The following is a 10,578-nucleotide window of genomic DNA, read 5'->3' as shown; positions in this document are numbered from 1 at the left end:
GGATTGGCCAAGAATCGAGTGAGTTTATAAAGTAGTATGAAGCTTTAGAATGGGGGAGTTTATATAATGTTCCCCTAATTCTTCGGCTTCGTCCTGTGTGTGCTGCTTCAAACAAATATACACGCCTACCAACTCACTCCAGTTTACATTTATTTATTTTTTTCTTTGTGTACTTGTATGCATTGATTACGTCATTGTAACTGTTGTTGATTAAAACTCATGTTCATGCTTTCAATTTTGTAACTGCTGTACCTGTTCTTAATGCTTCAAGTTGTGTGTAAACGTATGCCCCCTTCTGGGGTCTCGAAATGAGCCTGGTTGTCTTGTTATTTATACTGTTACTGTTACCCGTGGCTTCACAGTCTTCCGTCTGTTATGCCACAAGATTATATACACTATGTTGTCAGAAAAAAAAACACAATATCAAATTGTGTTTACACTCTTCTTTTTTTGTGTGTGGTTGCCTGGAATTGGTCCAAGAATATAGCTACAAGTTCTTGCATTTTTACAACCTGTAAAAGGTGCTGCTGCGTACAGGTCGAAAAACATTTACTAACTGATCGCAAGTAATGTTATTCTTTTAAAACTGACCTATGTATTAGGGTAGTAGCTTTGTTACAGATTAATAGTGGAGGGCTCGGTTTACGCGTCAACGTAACCCGGACTCGCCAACTTCTACCGCGGCTGGCTGACGCGAAAGCTGTGCCTGACTCACCCTTTTTTGATCGGCACTTTCTGGTTTTAAATATTTCTTCTCAATTATTTGTGTGTGTGTGGGTGTGTTTCAAATAGAAAAACGGGACTGGCTGTTATATTTTCATTTATCTATAACGTTTCCCATAAACCACATTAAAATCACAATATTTGTAGGAAAACTACCACCGAACGAAGTAGGTCATTTCTAAAAAAACAGTCCCTGCGACACACGGTGTGCTGCTTATCGCCAATAAGCCCGATTGTAGCCCACAGCAAAGATCGATATTTCAAGGACCCCAAATGAAAGAAAGCACTACTATACTAGTTAGAAAACAAACACACCTAGAAAGAATCAAAACCAGAAAAGAAAGTACATATCGGAAAGATGAAATTCATCGCAACTAAAAAAATATTTTAGTAACAATCAGCGAGTGTTACCGCAGAGAGAATTCCGAAGCTCTGTCACGCTTCCGAGGTACATTGCGGTAAAAATACACCGAGTAAAAAGAACCAACAAGACCCATACAGATGGCTGTCACTTCGAATGTGCTTCGTATAGCAGAGGCAAGCGTTAACAGCGAAGTGGTTTAAAGGTGTCGGCAACTTGTGATCTGTCATCGTAAAAAATCTCTCAGCATCATGAAGCTACGCTCACAAACTTCTTTTTTTTTCACAATGAAACTGCTTAGACTATCGGTAACTTGGTCTGCGCAGTGCAAAACTCCCCAGATTGGCATTCGACACATGAATTGGGTAAGCATCAGTACCATGCACAAAAGGAGTCAGCGTCAAATAAAAAAAGTTGAAAAAGAAGAACAAACGAGGAAGAGAAAAGTCCTGATGAAAAATAGGGAATAAATACATGACAGATGAAAAGACAGAAATATAGAGTCAGGCGGAGAAGATAGCCGGAAAGAAAAAGAACACCACTACCGAGTACAACATCAAAAGTCTGCTCTGCGAAATTGAAAACGCGAAAGAGCTAGAAATAAATATGTAGAAAGGAAGAGAAAGTAAAGAGAGCGGAAAGTAAAGCGATAGAAAAATAATTAAAAAACACTGAGAAATAAAGTGATAGAATGAAAGAGAAAAGAGAGAATAGAGATATTCAAAAAAAAAATAAGACATGAACAGGCTGAAGGACAAAGTAAGAAAAAAACAGAGAGAGAAAGGGATATGAAGAAGCAGACACTAAAACTAATTGAAAAAAGAGAGGAATACATAGATATACAAAGAAATAAACGCATACAAAAAAGATACAGTGAACAAAGAGATAGAGAAGAAAGAAAAAAGTCACAGCTATGCCGCAAAGGCGAAGCAATGGGTGCGATAGCAACAAATTGGAAGGTCACGCGCAGAATGGCAAGCAGTTCGAAACGTGCCCCGCGTTTCTCACACACAAAGGACGCACGAAACGTACTCGCAGGTACAGATTAACGTGAATAAGCGTCTCAGTTGTTCTTTTGCTGTTTCTGAAAAGCGCGGCCTTTTCGCAAGCGGAGGCTGTGCGACGATTGCAGTGACCTTTGTGCGCCCGTTAACTGCAACATAATATTTACGATGAAACTGAATGGCTAGTTAAGGCGTACGATTCTCCCCACTGCAATATAAGGGCACGCGATCGTGCGCACACCCCTTTATTCTCTACGTGGGCCAAAGTACGTGTTAGAGATGAGAGCCTCCACGAGATCACTGCGCCATCTAGCTGATAACGCTGAAAACGCGATAGTCCCTTCCCCCCCCCCCCCCCCCGAGGTGCCCACCAACAGCAGTAAGTGGTAAATATGAATAGCTTGCCGTTTGAACGATGAAAGAGGTTAGCTCAAAGGTTAGCGCCGCGCAATCACGACGCGGAGGTTCCACGTTCGATTCCACGCGCCGGAGCCTTTTCTAGAATTTTTTTCTCTTTCTTGCGTATTCATATATATATATATATATACGTATACATATACGGTACATGACATCGACGCCGGCGGCGAAATCCAGCCGAGAGTGTCCATATAATTGCTATCGCAATAAGAGAGAAAGAGACAAGGAAAGCGGAGCTGCTTCTCTGGAGTTTCGCGACAGGAACGTCTGCGGGGCCCTCTGCGAATTCCTCTGTGACACAAGAAGACTACCTTGCTGAGTCACTCATCATCTCTTTTCAAACCAAGCTTAAACTTAGCCCACATTCATTTAGGTTCTTTCTTTCTTTTCTATTTTCATCAAAATTATTATATTCTGTTACAAACAAATTATCACTTTTACTTTCACCCTGCATGATCCTTAATTGGTAACTTACGCTAACCGCCGGCTTCTTGGCTGATTCCCGTCAGTAGGTAAGAGCAAAAACAGAGTAACAAGCGAGCAAGCAAGCAAGCACCATCCAATTCATGGCCTTGTCATCATCATCATCATCATCATCATCATCATCCGGAGTGGGTTGCGCCAAAATGTTGAGGGACCAACCGACTCTTCCTTCAGGTTTGGCGCCACTAGTGCAAAGCCAGCTCCCGTAATTCCTTTTTCAGGCTTCAGGCTGGCCGAGAGTCTTCTGCCAGAAGGTCAACCGAAAGGTTTTTTCGAAAAAAAAAAGGTACGTGAAGAAAAGTGAAACGCTCTTTCGCCAGCTATGCTACCGGAGCCGTTTCTGACATTCCTGTGAGATGCTGTCCCAACGGTCGCCTTCAGAAGCACACCAAGAGCATAAAATATAGCAAAAACACTGTGGGTTTCGGAAGTGCGTCCGCGATTTTTTTTTATCGTCGTCAACGAAAATGTGAATAAACTCAAGCGCCAAAACGCTGAAGCATTTCTCGTTGACAAGCGTAGCGACAGAACAAGAAAGTCACGTGTCGTATCACCGAACCGAGCCATTTTTTCGCCTTTCTCTCTCGTTTTGTTCTGCCATCTATATATTTTGCGTTCCTCAATAAACTGTTGTTCAAAGTGTGGTGTATCTCTTGCTCTGCGTACCATTTCTGCACTGTTTGAAAAAGTATGCGCAAGCAACAATAAATCCACCATATTCATCATTCGGTTCCATGTTGTATCCATCCAGACATTGAATACACAAAAGCTGACATCTACGAGCCGCCTTCGGTGTAAAAAACTCAAAGCAGCTGGCATTACGAGCTTTTCTAGCATAATAATGTTTTTGTGAATACGGGTAACAGCAGATTCTTGCGGCTGGAGGCAAGGAAATCGAGATTAACGAAGAAAACACTACCGACACTTTGATTGCCACATTCGCCGTTAGCGTGTTCCTTAGCACCATAGAAACGATTTTCGCTTAGCCCTGATTAATGACCCATTCTTTTCTCTAATTAGCGGAGCCACCGATTTGCGTTCTCGCTTCGGGAATTGCTCAGCGGTAATGACAAAATAAAAGAACGAAGCAGACTAAAACGGAAATGGATTGACCGGGAGAAAAATGGCGAGTATGCGCACAGCTAATCATGACCATATCTCACAAGAGACGCGTCATGATAACCAAGCAGCCGGTTTTGCCACGGCAATGCTCAGTCTGTCATCACCTCGTTTAGAGTTCATACGCTGTCAATTTTCGAATATAATCATTGCGCTAAACTTGCGCCCCGACGTTCGAATCGCGCCGAGCACAATCTAGACTCGGTTGTGAAATGTATACATAGGGTGCGTACGGCCCAGCACTGTAGATAGTCTACACTGACAGTTTACAAGACAGTATCCTATTAATGTAATAACGCATTCGCATAATGCCTGTGCCACGTAGTGAAACGATCACGTGGGCTAGCAAACAAGGAAAATGCTTATTTGTTGCGTGTTGGAATATGTGAAAAAATTGAGCGTGCTTTACACCAAGCGCGTAAAAAAGCGTGTAGCTCTAGGGAGACGACCCTATCGGCGAAACACAAGTATTCCACTTTAAAAAAAATTGGTCCCGTATCTGTACGTTACGCTGCAAATGTCATCGAAAAACGATAGTGTTGCATCTGGAGGGAGAGATCAAAACGTTTTTTTAATGTTCTGCGCAAAATTGGTGAATGGTATTCTGGAGGCACTGCGTTAGAGTGCCTAGAGCGTGAAGCGGAGGCGAACGAGCGCATCAAGTCACGTCACACGTTAGACATGAGCGCTATTGGACAGTTATCCTGGAAAACATGGCGCGTGGCGTGCGCGCCCGTCTCGGAGGTCATAAGGTGTAGAACGCAAGGCGACGGGTATGTGCCACCTCCGTGTCAGTCTTAGCAAAGCGTCGGAAACACTTGCGTTTTCATGCAAGCGTTGCATGGTCAGCGTAGCGTGATAAACGCCCCGGTTCTTAGACTTACTCATGTGGGCCTTTTCTAGTAAAAAATACACATACATTATATTGACGTGTTGTTGTGCTGCCTCAGATATGCGCGATAATTGCTTTTTAATTGGCAATCGCAGAAGTATGAACGCTGAACTGTGAGCAATATTGGTGGGCGTTGCGCATGGGATTGGCGGTTTGGAGTATTGTTTGGCCACTTTGGTGCCGTTTAGGCTACCGTTGGGGACGATTGATTGATTGATTGATATGTGGGGTTTAACGTCCCAAAACCACTATAAGATTATGAGAGACGCCGTAGTGGAGGGCTCCGGAAATTTAGACCACCTGGGGTTCTTTAACGTGCACCCAAATCTGAGCACACGGGCCTACAACATTTCCGCCTCCATCGGAAATGCAGCCGCCGCAGGCGGGATTCGAACCCGCGCCCTGCGGGTCAGCAGCCGAGTACCTTAGCCACTAGACCACCGCGGCGGGGCTACCGTTGGGGACGGACAAACAGACAAATGTACAGACAGACAGACAAATAGACAGACAGACCAACATTTTTGCGTTGAAGGTCCCCAAGAAAGACTATCGTCTTTAGAATGCATATCTTACGTCTTCCGAGTCTTTGCCTTATATACCAAGTCATTTTGTTTTTAGGCGAAGAGGAAAACTATGCTGTGTGCTCAATTTGTAAACTATGCATGTGCTGCTTTTTAAATAAACTTCCAATTCCAAGTGGGAGCCGGTATCGTCATCCTGTTTTGTGCTTGTCTTGTAGCGCGCCTCACATTTGGCACTTGAGACGAATCAATATCATTCAGCCCAAATGGCTGTTTTGTGACAATACAAAACATTCCACTCAGCCGCCATCTTGTTTTGAAAACAAAGCATCCTGGATAATCGAGTGTTGTGTTCACGCTGCTGTCTATTTCTACATGAAGATTAAAATAACACTCAAGATGACCGTCGTCCCCTTAGCTGCCTATTTTGTTGCCTACGGTTAGTTCTGGACCACAGTATCAGACTTACACCACGCAGTAATTGGCGAAACATGTACGCACAGCAGAGCTCGCGTTCCCTAAGAAATGAAAAAAGAATGAAAAATGCAGAACTGACGCTAAAATGTTGTAATCACACTCACAGTGAATGGCCGCTTGACATTATGCTTACAGAAGCAAAGTACCATGCAATAACTGATACATTCTTAGAAATTTCTACAGTGCGACTCTAAACCATGCCTGTGGCTATAGGTAACGTTGCGCATAGCCACAAGGAGCTGTAGGAACCAACACGAGGGTTGCACCACTAATTGCCGAGGATGGTGAAATCCGATGTACCACTAGCATAATTTCCACACTTCAGGGGCCGCCTAAGCATGAGTGAACAAACAGCCATGTTGATATGTCCTAATTGTTAGGTTTTAGACCCGACATAAATATTTAACGTAATATAACGTGCGTGCGCGCGCGCGCGCGCGCCTGTGTGTGTGTGTGTGTGTGTGTGTGTGTGTGTGTGTGTGTGTGTGTGTGTGTGTGTGTGTGTGTGTGTGTGTGTGTGTGTGTGTGTGTGTGTGTGTGTGTGTGTGTGTGTGTGTGTGTGTGTGTGTGTGTGTGTGTGTGTGTGTGTGTGTGTGTGTGTGTGTGAGGCAATGTGAGGCAAATAGGCAATGATGCGCGTGAGGGAGGAGTTGGTGGGGGTCTTGTAGCAGAAAATAATTTCCAAATACACTTTTTCAGTGCGACGCCATAACTACTTTCATTCACTGAATCACATCGGCTTTGTGCTCCTGTAAAGCGTGCTTGGTTATGCAAGTATGCAAAAAGGAGAAGCAAAATGATTGATTGGAATATTTGACCTGTTGTGCGTGCGTGACTGAGTGAGTGGCCGAATGAGTTAGTGAGTGAGTGAGTGAATGAGTTAGTGAGTGAATTAGCGAGTGATTGAATGAGTTAGTGAGTGAAAACTAGTCCCAAGTACGCTTTCTTCCATGCGTGTAGACCGGAACTACTTTGATTCACTGCTGAACCACATCGGCTTTGTGCTCCTGTGAAGGGCGCTCTGTTGCAGGCTTTGTGCAATAAAGGAGAAGCAAAATATTGCTTGAATGAAACGCTTGGCCTGGTGTGAATGCGTGCGTGCGAGCGTGAGTAAGTGAGTGAGTGAGTGAGCGAGCGAGCGGAAAAATTCCCAAATACGGTTTCTTCCGTGCGTGTAAGCCGAAACTACTTTGATTCACTGCTGAATCACATCAGCTTTGTGCTCCTGTAGAGTGTGCTTAGTTGCAGGTCTTTATGCAACAAAGGAGAAGCAAAGTGTTGATTGAATGGAACGTTTGGCCTGGTGTGCGTGCATGTGTGCAGGTGTGAATGAGTGATTGAGGGAGTAATTGAGTGAGTGAGTGAACGAGTGAGTGAGTGAGTGAAAGAAATTCCCAAATACGCTTTCTTTCGTGCGTGTAAGCCGAAACTACTTTAATTCACTGCTGAATAATATCAGTTTTGTGCTCCTGTAAAGCGTGCGTTTTTGCAGGCTTCATGCAACAAAGGAGAAGCAAAACGTTGATTCAATATAATGCTTGACCAAGGGTGCGTGCGTTGGTTCGTTCATGAGTGAGTGAGTGAGTGAAAACAACTCCCTAGTATGCTTTCTTCCGAAACTACTTTGATTCACTGCTGAATCATATCGGCTTTGTGCTCCTGTAAAGCGTGCTTTGTTCAGGCTAAATCCAACAAAGAAGAAACAAAACGTTGATTCAATAGAACGCTTGACCGAGTGTCACGCGTGAGTGAGTGAGTGAGTGAGTGAGTGAGTGAGTGAGTGAGTGAGTGAGTGAGTGAGTGAGTGAGTGAGAAAAAAACCGAATACGCTTTCTTCTATGCGTATAAGCCGAAACTACTTTGATTCACTGCTGAATCACATTGGCTTTGTGCTTTCGTAAATCGGGCTTCAATGCAGGATTATTGCAACAAAGGAGAAGCAAAACGTTGAATCAATAGAACGCTCGACTTGGTGTCAGTGAGTGAGTGAGTGAGTGAGTGAGAGTGAAAAAATTCCAAAGTACGCTTTCTTTCATGCGTGTAATCGGAATACTTTGAATCACTGCTGAACCACATCGGCTTTGTGATCCTGTAAAGCGTGCTGTTGCAAACTTAATGCCACAAAGGAAAAGCAAAATGTTGATTGGATCAAACGCTTGACTTGGAGTGAGTGAGTGAGTGAGTGAGTGAGTGAGTGAGTGAGTGAGTGAGTGAGTGAACGAAAACAATTCCCAAGCACGCTTTCTCCCGTACGTGTATGCCGAAACTACTTTGATTCACTGCTGAATCACATCGCCTTTGTCCTTCTATAAAGCGTGATTTGTTGCATGTTATGAAACGTGGAAGCTTGGGCAAGTTGGTAGGACATAACTGAATGCAGGAACAGCGCAACCTAGAAGTAGTTACTTCGTAACTACGGAAGCGAAAAAAACAAGGACAGAAAAGAGCGCAGACTTTCAACAAAGATTCATTTTCGGAGTGGTGTACATATATATAGCAGCTGGATATAATAACAGCTGGATATATAAGCTGGATATATAATACCAGCTGGATTATTCACCAGCTTACAAAGCTTTGCAAGCTTTTTTGGGGCCGAAAAAACAGCAGTGACACCAGCGCGTTTACCGATTTTTTTCAGCCGATGCGACACGTTATGCAGATAAGGAACTGCAACACATTTCATGGGAACAGACGCGCTTATGTCCTACCAACTTGCCCAAGCTTCCACGCTCCATAACCTTATTTCTAGTACAACGGGCCTTTTTTCTTGCTCGTTTGTTCCTCCCAGTGTTTTAATAGGTCGTATCGCTCTAGCTGTTTGCAAAGCTGGGTCGTTCGCCTACTGCATCCGTGTCAAGGTCTTGCCTGCAGAGGTGGCGTTCCTTTGTGCTGGCTTCACTCGTTCGCTTGGACATGGTGCTCGCATTTGCAAGATTTTGCGTTCAGAATGGTTGCGCCAAGCTCGCCTTTGCCGCGAGAGCCTCTATCTGCAGCTACAACGTTCAGAAAGGCCATCTACTGCCAAGAAGAAATGGCGGGAGTTATCTGCCTTGGCTGACAGCACGATGGAATTCATGTGGCAACACACACTCCTTAGCCTACGAGCTGTCCCTTCAAAGAAGCCAGTCTTGCCGAAGAACCGGGTACACATCGTTGTTGATGTTGATCTTCTTGAGAAAGTGCACGATGTTTTGGGGCTTGGACCAAAGTTTGCTGTTGAACCTCGAAAAACGCCACAAGAGCTACTCACCCTCGTACGACAAGTTGCTCGACGCACCCCGGAGAGCGAGATGAACAGGTGTGTTTCTGATGATGTGGACGTTTTAACACGCTGTAAACCACCTAGCAGTGCAGTTGCCACTAGAAATGTTGTATCTTTCTTGAAAGCCCAGTCTTTAGCTCTTTTACCATCGGACAAAGAAGGTGGCTTTGCTGTTTTGCCTTCCCTTTTGTTTAAGGACAAAGCCACCATGGCTATAAACTCTGTTTTTAAACCCAGACACTCTTCCATAGGAAAAGCTAAATTGAAAACGAAAAGGCTTTGCAACTTTTTCGGCCTAGATAATGTTGCAAAATCAATCGACAAATCAAAGAAGCTAAGTCTCTACATCTTTTTTACCGAAGAGACGCACAAGATTGACTGCCCACTGGGGGTAATAGTTTCAGAAAATGGGACCTGGCAAAAACAGGTCGCCTTGTTTTTGCAAGAACAGCTTAACTTTTTAACTACTGACGATCCTTTCCTGGTAAAAGACTCTGAGGCGGTTATTAAGTTTTTAAGGTCTAATGACAAAGGACTGAAGGCTTTCTCAATAGACGTGAAAAATCTATATTATTCACTTCCACATCACGCACTGCTCCAGTGCTTAGAAGAATGCATTGATTCTTTGGGTCGATAAACTTCCAGAATGTGTCAGGTATGCCACTTCATGGTTTTCTGTAATTGCTTTCATTTTATTTAAAGTCAACGGTTGCGTCTTGGAATGAGCAACATTTAATTAAAAAAAGCGGCGTTTGCATAGGTTCCTGTTTGGCACCAGTCCTGAGTGACATCTTTCTCGCGCATAAGGATCGCCACATTCAAAAAGATCTCGACTTGTCTCTCGTTGTGAAGGTCTGTAGGTTTGTTGATGATTTCATTGTATTTATTGATTGTTTGGATACTCTTTTGGAAGTTATTGTCCTTAGTCTTCTAGATTTGTTTAAGAAGGACTTGTGTCCTCTTGAACTTACGCATGAGTTACCGTCTGGAAATTCGATTAGGTTCTTGGACCTAACACTCTGTCTTAGAATTAATCATTTGTGCTGGCTGTTTTTACCGAGAAGTGGTAAACCCCTTTTACCTTTCCACTCAGCACATTTAAAATTGGTGAAAAGGGGTGTCATTAAAGGTTGCCTGGTAAACGCTCTCAAGAGGTCATGCCCGCACTCAATGCAATGCAGTTTCAAAGCACAGGTAGAGCGCCTCTTAAGCGCTGGTTACTCAAGCGCCCTGATTTCTGCTGTTGCGGAAAAACTTTTGAAGCAAATTAAAAAACAAGGAGGGTGATCTCCGCCTCAAAGCGCGTCTGTTTCCAGGAA

The 10,578-nt window shown here is 43.8% G+C and overlaps 1 long non-coding RNA gene and 1 other non-coding gene across 2 annotated transcripts in view; both read right to left on the bottom strand.

Annotated features, from left to right (window-relative positions):
* Positions 1-10,578, bottom strand: part of LOC142790213 (uncharacterized) — a 61,367-nt gene that overhangs the window by 29,548 nt on the left and 21,241 nt on the right. The gene's annotated exons all lie outside the window — the stretch shown is intronic.
* On the bottom strand, positions 5,374-5,446 carry TRNAS-GCU (transfer RNA serine (anticodon GCU)). Its single transcript has one exon. It is a non-coding gene; the product is annotated as a tRNA-Ser (tRNA).

Source organism: Rhipicephalus microplus, unplaced genomic scaffold (assembly GCF_043290135.1).
Source record: "Rhipicephalus microplus isolate Deutch F79 unplaced genomic scaffold, USDA_Rmic scaffold_82, whole genome shotgun sequence".
Taxonomy (NCBI): Eukaryota; Metazoa; Arthropoda; class Arachnida; order Ixodida; family Ixodidae; genus Rhipicephalus; species Rhipicephalus microplus.
The sequence above is the reverse complement of the archived record's forward strand: the minus strand, read 5'-3'. Positions and strand labels throughout refer to the sequence as shown.